Genomic DNA, 10,809 nt, shown 5'->3' with positions numbered 1-10,809 from the left:
GCGCAGGAATTTCTCAACAATTCCACATTGGAATGAAGACCAGCGCATGTTCAGTGTCGGAGAGCGCGTCTGAAGACCACGGCCCCATATTAAACTCGGAGCTCCAACACATGATGAGGTCAGCAAGCAAATGACCCATTTTTCACCTTTGAAGCCTGGCAGGGTGTGGCTACGATCGCTATGGCCCCATAGGGGAGCGTGATTTCATCGACAGCTCATTTTGATCTGAATCTCGGCCCCTCCCCTCATCTGGGCCCATAAAAATGGCAGTGTGGAGCATATCAAGGTCCTTTTTCACCCTTTACATTGGTGTATTGCTGCTGCTGTTCATTCTTTCATCCATTTGTTCACTCATCATGGTCAGGGCTGTCAGTGGTGCTTCGGAGGGAACCGCGGAGCCAGACGAGAATGCTGAGTTGAGCAGTAGGCAAGTCGGTGGATCATCGGCGCAGAGTGAGAGGTGCCGCGAGTCCCCGTGACAAAGCAGGGGATGGGGGTCGCACACTGCTGCCATGAGGCAGGGCCGCTCCATTGCAAGTGATCCTCATTAGGTTACATAGACACCTACACATACAGATTCTTACATGGATAGGATGGGGACTTTCTTCTCACGCATCTCTCTCTCTCTCTCTCTCTCTCTCTCTCTCTCTCTCTCTCTCTCTCTCTCTCTCTCTCTCTCTCTCTCTCTCTCTCTCTCTCTCTCTCTCTCTCTCTCTCTCTCTCTCTCTCACTAAGGATGTACAAAAGAGCATCGATGCAGGCGAAGCCTGACTGTTATTTTAAGGGCAGGAACTAAAAGAACAAACCGAACTGACTTCACCTCACATTTTACCTCTCACACCACACTGCACACCCACATTGCACTTAATTCTTCACACTTCCACACTCTAGACACACCCAGTATTCCTTCCACCTCCTTTTTCCTAAGCATTCTGGGCTGTGTTGGTCTGCCAACCACGCCAGGTATTGAGAGGTCGTTTACCCTCATCTGCTTCATTCTCTCTAAGCTATCTCTAATTTTCCTCGGGTTTGTGTGTGTGTGCGTGCGTGCGTGTGATGGCGCCTGTCATAGTGTAAGTAAAGACTTCATAAGACGTAATAGGATAACTCTGCTCTGTGTCTCCTTTTGTAGTGTTGTTTGCCTTTTTCCGCACCCCACAAATTTCTTGCTTTCCCTGCTGTACATTGCAATAGACCCCATTTACTGTGCCACATAACTTTCCTCACATTCTGGTTTTAACTATATGTATTGCTTAGAAATCTTCCCAGCTCGTTTTCATGTTTTCCTTCATTGGTCCAGCATGACCCACACCCTAGATTAGCCAGAATGTTATTCCCCAAATAATCTGTTCGATAGCCAGTGCGTACTTGGCAGTTCCGCTCGGCTGCACCTGATCCGGTCGGTAATCTGGTTAATGCAAGTACATAGCGAAGGCACGTTCCCCAGTAAGGAGGTCACATGTCCTTAGGTAAATGGTTTGTTTGACGGAGGACCCTAAGTCACATGGTCAAGCTATTGGCATTTGCAGTTGTTTAGTGACCCACTGTGACACAAAGTTATTCATGTGCAATGGCCTGGGATTCCCAGTGAGACTGGAGAGGAACCTGAGACAGCCCTTCCCTCGTGGTTCCTCCGTGACACCGGGCCGCAACATTTTATACTGTAATTGATTTTGCAGATTGTTGTCATCCTCTCATTATACTTTAACATGTCTATCATTTCTCTGATTATTTTATTGTTAATACGATTATATAATTTCCATGTTTTTGATGGTAGCATCAATGGTGATGCTAACCATGTGATGTCAGTCCCAGGCCACGTCCTGATTGGATGGTTTGAATGTCAAGGCATGGCCTATCTCAAGGCATGAGTGGTCTGCTTGATCAATTAATGATTGTGACCTTTGCATGTGGTTTCAAGTTCTTGACCAATGGTTTCAAAGCTTATGAACTGACACCCACTCCTCCTATCAGAACAGGTGCAGTTTTGTATGTTCCAATCAGGAAGGATGGATGACAGCTCCAAGAGTTGGTGCAGAAAAAGATTGTTGACTGTCCCAGTTCAGGGCATGCTGCAAGGTGGGAGAATCCAACGTGCTCCAGAAAGTTGGTTTGCTGAGCGCTCTGCACTTCAACGTCATCTCGTCCGGTGGTTCCCCAAACCAATGGGACCTGTCGACTCACAAGCTCTGCGAACTGGTTTCCATGTAAGTGACCCAGCGACAGGATCATCTCCATTTTATCTCTTTTCTTTCTCTTTCCCTTGTCTCTCGACCCTCTCATTACAGTCTGCGTCTTGAAGGATTAGCCTTAAGTAGGTTTTGCTCTTTGTGTTTAGAAATAAGTACGTCTCCCCACCTCGTGTTTGCTCATTAACTGTAACGATTGCCCCCAATCAGATTTATTTTTCATGAAACCAGCTCGTTTATACAATTGATGAGTTTTCTCTTTTTTTTGTTTTTGGCAAATTCGGCGATTTAACAAAAATATTGTCAATTATCGCCGCAGAAGCTCAACTGATGCATCTGTTACCAAATATAAACAATGTGTGTACTCGCCAGAACCCTCCTCCTCAAGGAAAAACAGAACTCTAATCTATTACTAGAAGGAGCAGCGTCTGCCCGTCTGTTGTCTGTCATTATAAAGGGTTCCTGCTATTGTAGAGTAATAACAAGAATGACTGCACTGTGGTCATAACCTGCAACAAAATCCAGTAATGGGCCGTTTGGGAAATGCGCATTTAAATCACTCTTAAGGGCCCTGTCACACCTTGACGTTTTAACCAGCAATGGCAACGTATAAAATGTATGTAAAACGTTGGCGTACGCTGAAATTTTGATGTTTTTTAAAGTTTTGGGCATATTCATAACGTGTTGGTCGTATGCTTAACATATTAGTAACGGGCACAGAACGTTTCATTGTGTTATTGATAACTTTTACCAACGAATGCTTAGCCTGTTGTCGGGGTTCACAACCTATGCCCAACGATAGTTTAACTTACGCATAGCGCGCTAAACGTATCGCCGGCGAACTCGTGGCGTAGCCAGTTAAGAACCTGACGGACGCCGATTTAAATCATAACCGCCTGAGAATTTGAAGTGTCAACATCACAGTCACACCTTGACGATTTTGCCAGCGTATGCCGGCCTATGAAAAATGTGTCTAAAACGCTGGGCGCACGTCAAATACGTTATTGGTAAGTTGTGTATACGTTAAGAGTAGGCTGGAAAACAATGAAGTACGCTGTCATATTACATAGTACGTGTAATACGTCGTGAAATTTCAAGCATGCTGAAAATTTTAAGACGTACTCGCGTATGGCGAACACGTTCCGCATGCGTTGTCATATGTTCCTGGCACGCTCCGCGATCGTTTACACACAACGGACACAGGTTACTTGTAGGTTACTCATAAGTCGAAACACGTCAAGGTAATATTTAACATACCCGCAACCTAATTTTCAACCAATGGGTAACGTCCTTTTAACCTATGAGTAGCGTGCTCTGAACCTATGTTTAACGTGCTTGAAACCTATGAGTAACGTGCATTGAACCTATTTGTAACTTGCCTTGAACCAATGACGAGCGTACTACGAACCTATGAGTAACGTGCGTTTAACCTATGTGTAGCAAGCTTTGAACCTAAGTATAACATGCTTCTAACCTTTGAGTAACATGCTATGAACCTATGTTTAACGTATCTCAAACGCACATTGTCGTATGTAGACGAATTAGATTGACGTCTTCCGGACGACCACAGCACTTACTGAACGTGTTTCTAACTTGCATCTACCGTGTAATGGCGTATTGGCAGCGTGAAGGGGAATTGGTATATACAAATGGGCTTCACAAGAGGAACCCATCATTGTTCCAGACTCCATATTGAGTAGATGTCAATGCCAGTAGTATCAGTAGTAGTAATACTATTAGCAGTAGTTGGTGTGCGTGACAATAGTAATAGTAGTAGTAGTTGTAGTAGTAGCATTGGTAGTAGTAGTATGTCTATGTCAGTAGTAGTATGTGAGCATGATGGGGAGGGTGTGGGTGATGATGGATCCTCTTATCGTCCACGAATAGGAGACTACTTTGCACCATTGTTCGATGTTCTTTTCGGCTAATTTTTTTTCCTCATTCCCACCATGAAATATTTCTTTGTTTTACTTTTTAAAGTATTAAAAACGACTTTGACAAATGCATAATGTACTAGTAATGAACACAGAACGCTTCGATAACTTATACCAACGATTGTTTATCATGTTTTAGTCATCCACAACCTATGCCCAACGATAGTCTAGCGTATGCATAGCGTAATAATTCCCAAGCATGTTATTCATAGGTTATAAATAAGTCACGGGTACCCTAAACATTACTTTGATGTGTTTTGACGTATGAGGAACTTTCAAGTAGTGTGTTGCGAAGTGTGAACAACGTTCGTGTAGTGTGCTTATAAAACGTTACTCATAGGTTAGAAACAAGTTTCGGGTACGCAAGTGTTACCTCTACGTGTTTCGACTTATGAGTACCATACAATTAACGCGTGTCAACGATCGCATAACGTGCCTACAACTTATGGCCAGCATAGTGGAACGTGTGAGCCAAACGCCGAGTATGTCGTAAAATTTCAAGCATGCAAAATTTTTTGGACAACCAAAAAGTACAACGTTTTAAACCAGCGTAATACGACCTATGGTAGTGTTTCTCAGCGTGCACCTCATGTACACAAAACGTACCCATAACGTATTCGACGTGTGCCAGCATTTTAGACAAATTTTTCATAAATCGGAATACGCTGGCTAAATCGTCAAGGTGTGACAGCCCGTTAAAAGATGAACAGCACAATTTGAAACATTCATTTAATGCGCTATCAAAAAAGTAACGCCTCACCTCTCATCCAAGTCACATTCCACCACAGTTATATCAGAATGAGCTGATTTGTCACATGGTCATGGATTGTTTAACCCCAATATGGGGCTGTTCAAAAATTATGTAACACTTTTTTTCAGGTGGCACGCACCATGCATGCTGATAGGCTTGATTAAACTAACTAATAATTTTTATTCGACATTGATTAGATTTTTTGAGGGTCCCTCACCATGAGTAACACTCGACCCATACAAAGCCAAGGGAAATTTGACATCACAAACCCAGGCAGTTTATAATCAACAGAGGCCTACAGGCCTGACTTAGGCCTCCCAAAAAAAAAAACAAGATGGCAGCCATATTATTTTGTCTGGGTGCCATGGTGCTTGGAGTCAAAGGACACAGGTGGGTGTGGTCCGGCAGCTGTCCGACCAAAGGATGCACGTTTCAAAAATCGAACACAAACAAGATCCATAACAACAATAACAACAACAACCATGCATAGCTCTTGTAGACCTGCCACACATCACAGGTAAAAATGGTACCGATATTTAAAAGCTAATAATAAATTAACTTGGTAAAAGATTTGTGTCTGTTTAATCATAAGAGTGACTGTTTTTAAAAGCCCGTTTTCCAGGATTGAAAAAGAAGAAGCGGGATTTGGAGCTTCATAACGACAATATTTTTTATTATTATACAACAGCAGGAACCCGTTCGAGTTTAGAATAAGGCATGACAGACACGGAAGGAGCACAAAAAATTATATATATATATATATATATATATATATATATATATATATATATATATATATATATATATATATATATATATATATATATATATATATACACATATACACATATATATATATATATATATATATATATATATATATATATATATATATATATATATATATATATATATATATATTAATACTTCTCGAAGCAATGGAAAAATATTTGAAGGTTTATGGAAAAGGCACATAAACAACAATAACAACAACAACTACCACAGCCATGGCAGCATCAGCAACAACAAAAATCGCCTGTTATAAAAGATCTTGTTTTTTCACATGTTTCACTTTATTTTAAATCCTCTTTGAGACTCACAGATGTCTCTGTGAGAACTACAGCAATATGTTTGTGAAGTATAACATGTCTTTTGATTAAACCTGTCAGCGAAGCGAAGTAAAGGGTAGGCACGGCCAGTAATTGTGAAAGAAAATATATGAATACATTTATGCAACATCAAATCAATTATGATCCACTAGCAGAGTTACCCGGCGTTTTCCGGCTGGGGGTGGGGAGGGGAACTGAGAAGTGGGAGAAACAGGAGAGCTGGCTGGGAAAAGAATGGGGCAGGTGGATCGGGGGCAGGAGAACCAATGGGGTGAGGGTGGGGAAACTGTGTAGGGGGCAGGAGAGCTTGAACACCAGTGGGTAAAGGAGTCTTCAGAGTCTTAAGTGTCTTTGAGGTCTTAAGGGTCTTGAGGCCTTAAGGTTCCTTACAGGTCATTGAGGTGTTGAGGGTCTTTGATTTGAGGTCTTAAAGGGTCTTTGGGGTCTTACAGTTCTTAAGGGTCTTCGAAGTCGAAAGGGTCTTCGAGGTTTTCCGGCTCTAAGGGGTCTTCAAAAGACTTAAGGATCTTAAAGGGTCTTTGGGGTCTTAACCGTCTTTGGGGTCCAAAGGGTCTTTGGTGTATTCGGAGTTTTAAAAGTCTTAATTGTGTTCAGGGAATTCAATGGTCTTAAGGGTCTTTGGATCTTCGGGGTCTTAAGGGGACCTATTTCCCAAGAATGTAAAATGCCTTTTCTCAAGTATGTATTCTAATCTCTCAAGGAAGTAGAAAAAAACGTCTTATCGTTCTTCGGGGTCATTAAAGGCTGATGTTGTGGATGAAAATACACTGAGGACAACCCCCGGGTTGGACATGGTCTGTGTGGCAAATTTGGTGGTTGTTGACTCAGCGGTCTTTGCAAAAAACGCGAACAGACAAACAGACATCCGTTGAATCCTATTTATTAGATTAGAATGCCAAGCTATGGTAGGAGGACGTATATATACCTTCACATGGCGTGGATTTAAAGCACGGGAATTCTAATGGATTATTTTGTAGTGTAGTCGAGTCTTAAAGGTTCTATAGGATCTACAGAGTCTTTGGGGTCTTTGGGTCTTTTGGGTCCTCTTGGAATTTTGGGTCTTCTGTGTCCTTGGGGATTTTTGGGCCATCAGGGAATTTTGGGTCTTTGGGGCTTTTGGGTCTTTGAGAGCTTTTGGGTCCTTGGAAGCTTTTGGGTCCTCAGGAACTTTTCGGGATTTTTGGATCCTTGGGAACTTCTGCATCTTTGGGGACTTTTTGGTCCTCAGGGACTTTTGGGTCTTTAGGGGTCTTAAGGGTCTTGGGAGTCTTAAAGGGTCTTCAAAGTTCGAAGGGGTCTCAGCAGTCTGAAGGGTCAAAAGGTAAATTCCAACAGTGCGTAATTCATGAATAGATGTACGTAATTAATAGACAAAAAGTATGCCCCACACACACTACACACTACACACACACACACACACACACACACACACACACACACACACAAATAACACACAAACGCGCGCGCACACGCACGCACGCGCGCACACACACACACACACACACACACACACACACACACACACACACACACACACACACACACACACACACACACACACACACACACACACACACACACACACACACACACACACACACACACACACACACACACACACACACACACACACACACACACACACACACACACACACACACACACACACACACACACCTCATCCGTTTATCGCAGATACATCTTCAAGGGACGGGCATGGCATGGCGATTACGAATCAGAACGCACTGTGCACCACGTGCCGTAGCAGATTTTTTTGGCTTACCACAGCACGAAAACGGTGAATGTATTACTTATTTAGTGAGGTTCCAATTGTGCGTGGAGTCAGGCCAGTTGTGCAGTGTGCCAATGGGTGGAAGTCACAGCTCGACTAATTAGGTGTTCTGGCGTTTGGCCGTGTTATATGTCACTTGATATCTGTTAACCAATGAGATTGCATATGAATGAAAAAGCCAGAAAAGTAATCTGTAAAGGCTCAGTTGGTGGATGAAAATACCCTGAGGACAATCCCCAGATCGGACTTAGTCTGTGTGCCAAATTTGGTGGTTGTTGGTCCAGCCGTCCTTGCAAAAAAAAACCGAACAGACAGACAGACAGACAGATATCTGGTGAATCATATATATATATATATATATATATATATATATATATATATATATATATATATATATATATATATATATATATATATATATATATATATATATATATATATATATATTAGATTTGTTGGCCAAGCCGATGAGCGCACCAACCTTCTTGCCCCTCATCTGTTTTGCCAATGTATGAGTTTGTGATTGATTTATGCATTCGATATGAATAAACTCGAATCTCCAAAACCTCATGCTATCAAGAATATATTGTTGTGGTTCTGCAAAAGCGCATGCCTCTAAGGCAATGGCACCCAACATACAGTGATCACCAGGCAGTTATCTCATTAGTCTTCGTGCAGCCAGACCTTCCCCTCATGTCTTATGCGTTAATGGGACGAAGTGCTTTGCGTGGGTCTTACAGCTTGGTCTAATGATAACTATATCTTCCATTCAATCCTGATTTTCATTCCAACCCTTTCCTATTCGAATCTGCACACCAATCTCCAATAGTGTCTCACCTTGCTCCACCTTTGCTCACCAGAAGCTCACTACCTCGACCACCAACATCTCCCACACACAAGAAAAATCACTCCACACCTCCACGCACCTCTGCATCGATGTAATTTGCCACCAAACGAGCTTGCTGCATGGCCCAGGCCACTCGGACCACATTGCATGGGGACGGGCCAAGCACATTAACAGCACCAACCGCAGCTTGTCGGAGGTGCCGCAAACGGGATTGCGGGACCGACATGACCCTCGCCCAGTCGCCAGAACACGGCCCGGGAGTTCGGGACAGGGCACTGGGCCGTGTCACACTGGATCTGCGAATGAGGCCGCTTCCGGTCCCAGGTGCCTGGCAGGGCGGGGCCGAGATCCAATGGAAGAGCACGATTCGAATGACTGCGCGTTGCTTCGGGTCAGCGCCCCACCCTTCGCCCGGGACTTATAAAAGGTGGATTGTGAAGCCGTCCGTCCGTCCTTCCGTCCTTCCGTCCTTCCGTCCTTCCGTCCTTCCGTCCTCTCTCTCTCTCTCTCTCTCTCTCTCTCTCTCTCTCTCTCTCTCTCTCTCTCTCTCTCTCTCTCTCTCTCTCTCTCTCCCTTGCATCTCACCTGCCTTCCTCGCACTGTTTTCGCCTGTTTGCCACAACCACTTTTCCGCCTCTCTACTCCGCCCTCTCTTCACTGCACCTCATTGTCTGCCTGATGCTGCATCTGCACTCGGGGTTGGTGTGCGACAGACGTTCCTCTGGACCAGTGCGGAGCACACATTTTCACGAGCCCCGGCAAAGTGATTAAGGAGGAGATAACATGCCGACTCTTAAGTTGGGATCGCTCAAGCGGAGCATTCCGCAATGCGTACTAGGTTGCATGGTCGGCCGACAGCACCAGGTATTGAGAGGCGTTAGTTCTCATCTGCTCTCCTTCCTTCTGCCGAACTAATCTTCATCAGGTTTGTGTGCATGTGATGGCACCTGTTGTAGCATAAGTTAAGATTGTGGAAGATATAACGAGATAAGTCTGCTCTGTGTCTGTTTTTGTAAATTGCTTGCCTTTTGTCACACCCCACAAATTCCTTGCTATCTCTGCTGTACATACCAATAAAGCGCATTCACTGTGCCACATACCTTTCCTCGCCTGATTGTAAATAAATGTTTTGTGTGGAAATGTTCCCAGCTCGTTTTCATCTTTTCCTTCATTGATCCAGCATGGTCCGTATCCTAGCTTAGCCAGAACGTTATCCCCCAATGATCTGTTTCCGAGCCGGTACGTCTTTGGCAGTTATGCTTGGCTGCATCTGATCCAATAAGGTGATCTGGTTTGAACAAGGCGTACTGAGGGCGTGTCCCCCGGTAATTAGATCACATGACCATTTTAGGTAACCAGTTTCCATTAGACGGAGGACCCTAGGTCACGTGGTTGAGTTATTGGCATTCACGGTCGATTAGTGACCCGTTGCGTCACAGAGTTATCCGTGTGCGACGGCCTGCGATTCCGGAGAGTCTGGTGGTGACCCAAGGGAGCTGCCCCCCCACCTCCTCCCCCCTCGTGGTATTCTCGCCCTGTCCCCGGGTTTGCAACAATATAGACATCATCATCTCGAGCTCTATCAGGAATGTTACGACAATAAATTAACAGTTTCTTTGTTATTTTGTGTTCTACCACTAGGTGGTGTGAGGGAAGCTTTTCCTGTTCTTTCGTCAGTGGGATTGGCAGGAGCAACTGTGATTAAAAATGGTTACCGAAATTTTGATGTTTGAGGAAAGGCAGTCAATGTTGTGTAAAACATCTGTTTGTATAATCGAAGGTGGAGAAGTGCTTTATTTGCAGTTATTCAGTTATTCTTGATATGTGAAGTATGAAAATATTCTGACATACCTGGATATGTTAATGAATATACCTGCATGAGCTGTTGAACCTAGGCAAATGCACTGGCTACGCAAACCTGTTCACTGGTGCAGCAGATTTATTTTATCCAGGTGAGGAGGCTCATCGAAGACTAGTGAGCAAGTGCAGTATGTGTTCGTGTCAATACGGTTGTGATCACTTTCATCTGCAGAAACTGGTACGAATAAATACTGACTAGACGCTGTAACCCATCGAGCACTTGATGCTCTCGGATGCACAAACCCAAAGGAAAGCAGGCGCAACATAGCGAGGGTCTGGAAAACGTCACAGATGTGAAGAAAAAGA

General features: G+C 43.9%; 2 long non-coding RNA genes across 7 annotated transcripts in view; one reads left to right on the top strand and one right to left on the bottom strand.

Moving 5' to 3' along the window:
- Positions 1-9,788, top strand: part of LOC147027734 (uncharacterized) — a 25,508-nt gene extending 15,720 nt beyond the window's left edge. For 3 of the 6 annotated variants that reach the window (XR_015057231.1, XR_015057233.1, XR_015057230.1), the window contains exons 2-3: positions 1,975-2,207; positions 8,657-9,788. This is a non-coding gene — a long non-coding RNA (uncharacterized LOC147027734). The remainder of the gene's footprint in view (positions 1-1,974; positions 2,208-8,656) is intronic. The other 3 variants (XR_015057234.1, XR_015057232.1, XR_015057235.1) reach the window with 2 other exon arrangements.
- LOC147027733 (uncharacterized) overlaps positions 1-10,809 on the bottom strand; it is a 166,803-nt gene that overhangs the window by 78,979 nt on the left and 77,015 nt on the right. The window lies entirely within an intron of this gene.

The sequence above is a fragment of the Eptatretus burgeri genome, chromosome 4 (genome assembly GCF_056783735.1).
Source record: "Eptatretus burgeri isolate ZD-2024b chromosome 4, Ebu_testis_v1, whole genome shotgun sequence".
NCBI lineage: Eukaryota > Metazoa > Chordata > Myxini > Myxiniformes > Myxinidae > Eptatretus > Eptatretus burgeri.
This window is presented reverse-complemented; position numbering and strand designations above follow the sequence as displayed.